Source organism: Triturus cristatus, chromosome 9 (genome assembly GCF_964204655.1).
Source record: "Triturus cristatus chromosome 9, aTriCri1.1, whole genome shotgun sequence".
In the NCBI taxonomy this organism is placed as follows: Eukaryota; Metazoa; Chordata; class Amphibia; order Caudata; family Salamandridae; genus Triturus; species Triturus cristatus.
Window position 1 is genome coordinate 1,215,563,406 of NC_140592.1, and position 3,668 is coordinate 1,215,567,073.

Sequence of the window (3,668 nt, forward strand, 5' to 3'; positions counted from 1 at the left end):
CTATGTCCAAGGTCCGGCTGGGTAGGTGACGGCCAAGGAGGTGACCCAGAGTCAATCTCCTCTATAGCTGTCTAGGCAGCTCCACTGGACATCGGTCATGTTGATCGGTCTCTTTGCGCTTAGGAGTTTCTGTAAAAATGTAGTTCGTGGGGGAGGGTCAGGCTCACTCTTTTCTTGCATTCTCTGCTGCTGTGATTGGGTAGAGAGTTGATTATTTAAAGTTCACCAAGGGCACTTAGCTGATCCCCATATACGGTTATGCATTCGGCGGGGGGTAGGCTGCCATTTTAGGGACAGGCATTATCCTTCCTGGACCCGGTGTGCTGCTGCTTTTGGGCCTTAGCCTGGCTGGCTGGTGACTGCCGCAGTCCCGAGGCCCTATGGCCACGTCAGATCGCCTCAAGGCATCCCGCCTTGCCCGTTGGGAGGGACTTAACCTGCCTTCGGCGGGGGGTCAGTTGCCATTTTAGGATCAGGTACAATCCTTCCTGGACCCGTGTACTGCTGGTTTTTCGGTCTAAAACAAGGGATAGCTCCACGTGTCAGATGTCCCCAGCGGTGCCCATCTTAGGGTCAGGCATTGGGTACAGTTTTATACTCTCCTCGCGTCTGGTCTTCACTCTGCTCCTCTGCGGACCCAGAGGCCTCCCGCTTGTGACCTCTCACTTATCTGGTGCCTCCTGGGCCTCTGCGACTGGGGTTTGTCCACCTTGGTGCTGCAGCCGCCATGATGGGATCAGGCGTGCAGAAAGAGGGAATCTGCTCCACGCCTGATGTTGCCTCCTTGCCTGTGGCTGCGCCTCACTGCCCTTGGAGAGCGCAGGTAAGTGTGTCCCAGCTGAAGCGCCGCGTACACAACCCCTCCGGCTCTCTCAGTGCCCCGCCATCCATGGTAACCAAGCGCCCTAGAGTACTCGATTCACCAGACCCAGCCCGCAACCACTGCCGTGGGTGCCGTAGCTACTTCTGCTGGTGGTCTCGTTAAAGCTACTCTAATCTACTTTGTACCACTGCACTCTACACCACTTTTATCTACTCTGCACCACTCTACTCTACGCCGCTGCACTCTACGCCACTCTACTCCGCACAATTCTACTCTACGCCACTCTAATGTACACCACTGTATTCTACGCTGCTCCACCACCACTTTACCCTGCACTACTGCACTCTAGGCCACTGCACTCTACTCTGCACCACTCTACACTGCTCTACTCTACTCTGCACCATTTTACTCTACCACTGCACTCTACGCGACTGCACTCTACGTCACTGCACTCTACGCCACTCTACTCTATGTCACTGCACTCTGAACCACTGTACTCTGCACCACAACACTCTACACTGCGCCACTCTACTCTGTGCCACTGTACTCTATACCATTGTACTTTGTACCATTTTGCTCTATGCCGACTGCACTCTACGCCACCGCACCCTGTGCCATTGCACTCTATGCTACTGCAATCTACTCTATGCCACTGCACTCAGCACCACTCTACTATATGCCACTTTACACTGAACTGTACTCTATGCCACCACACTTGACATCAATCTACCCCACTGCCCTCTATTCCACTCTACTCTACACCACTCTACTCCACTGCACTCTACCACAGTGCACTATATGCCATTCTACTCTGCACCATTGCACTCAACACCACTGCACTCTATGTGCCTCATTTTATGCCACTCTACCACTCTACGCCACTCCTTGCTACTCTATGCCACGCCCCTTTATACCATTCTATGCCACTCTACTCTAAGCCACACTGTGTCACTCTACCACTTTCCACACAGTGCCACTCTACCCCACTCCACCCAGTACCAATCTACGACACTCTACTCTATGTCCCTCTTCTCTACCCCACTGCAAGCCACTCTACACCATGCCACTCCTCTCCATTCCATTTTAGTCTTTCCACCTTCATTGTATGCCACTCTCTTCTACTGAACTCTACTCTGTGCCAATCCACTCTACGCCACTGCACTCTACACCACTCTACTCTACGCCACTCTAGTCTATGCCAGTCCACTCTACTCTAGGCCACGCCATTCTACTCTGTGCCATTCCACTCTATGCCACTCCACTGTACGCTACACCACCTCAAGCCACTCTACGCTACTCCACGCCAAGCCACTCCTCTACTCTACTTTACTCCACGATGCCTGTCCAACATGGTGAAAAGACATTGGCAATGTAGGCGAAACCTTTTGGCTTGACAATGTTTTTTTTTTTAGGCAAGTGAGATTAAAGGATTGGCCCAGAATCACAGGATGTTGACTTGATGCCGAGACTCGAACCTGGCTCCCCAGGTCCAAAGTCAGAATCTCTGGCTAAAGCGCCACATTCTTCTTCCTCTTCCAACCCACTCCTTCTCCATTTTACTTCTTAGGACTGTTTGCATTAGGTTAGGAAACAAGCATAGGCACAGCCAATAGGTCTCTATTGGCTTTGTCGTTTTTGTTAAGCCATATTGTACAGCAGCCCACCTGCTGTGCAACATGCATGAAAGTGTAAAACAAAAGTGCGATGATGCAGTCAATGCCGCTTCATAGCGCTCGTTTTTTAAAATTTTTAAATTTCAGCCATACAGGACAACTGCCACGTGGCTGTACAACATAGCTTAAAAAACATCGAAAAGCCAAACAGCAGAGCTATTTGGCTTTGTCAATCTTGTGTTTGCCATAATGTTCACCTGTGTAGCAGCTGAGCAACATTGTTCAACGTTTTAAAAAATGGTTTAAAGTGGCCAGCATTAACCACAAAATAGTAGTTTTTTTTTTTACTTTTGGGCATGCTGCACTGTACAACATGGCTAAAAAATGTTGCAACGCCAATAGCTCTCGTAATGGGCAAGACCAATTGGCGTTGTCAATGCTTGTTTTTTTCTTTGACAGGATCAAAGGTTTGTTAGTCTGTGGTTTCCTTTGCGTTTACATTTCCTGGTGCATTTGGTGTTCAGTTTTTTAGTAAGGTGTGGGGGTGAGTTTCAGTGATTTGCCCTATATATACTTCTCAGCAGGGTTACTCCAGTTTAGTAGGACAGTGGCAACAGTTTTCAAAGGTGTCCCTAAGCCTGTAGTAGACAGCACCAGCACTTCCCAGTAAGGCTGCTATACTTGCAAAAGCCAACTCCCCCACAGACAAATCTTTCTGTTACCTGTCTCGCTTCAAAGCGTGAGCGCACACATGCATAAACCAAATCTTGTTTGTATATATTTGATATCCCTCCCATGAAGTATAAAATAGAATCTGTGAGTACCTACCGCAACCCATTTTACACACTTCAATGAAATCAGCTTAGGATAAGCATTGACATAGAAATAGTTTTGGTTTTCTTTTACCGCATACATGCAGAGACACACAACATTCATGCACACACATTCATAGGTTAGACATAAATGCACATATGTAGAGAGAACAATATACCTACCAGCATCCATGCACACAGAAACTGACACATTTACAGACACCAACACAATTACATTCACTACAAAACCTACATGTATCTATGCACAGAGACCAACAGGCTTACAGCACCACTGACCTCATACAGAACACCACATACATATACCCACACACTCACAGCAACACAGAGATGTGTACATTAGACAGCACACATGCAGAGCTAAAAACAATCATGCAATACACCGCTACAGTCAGACAACAC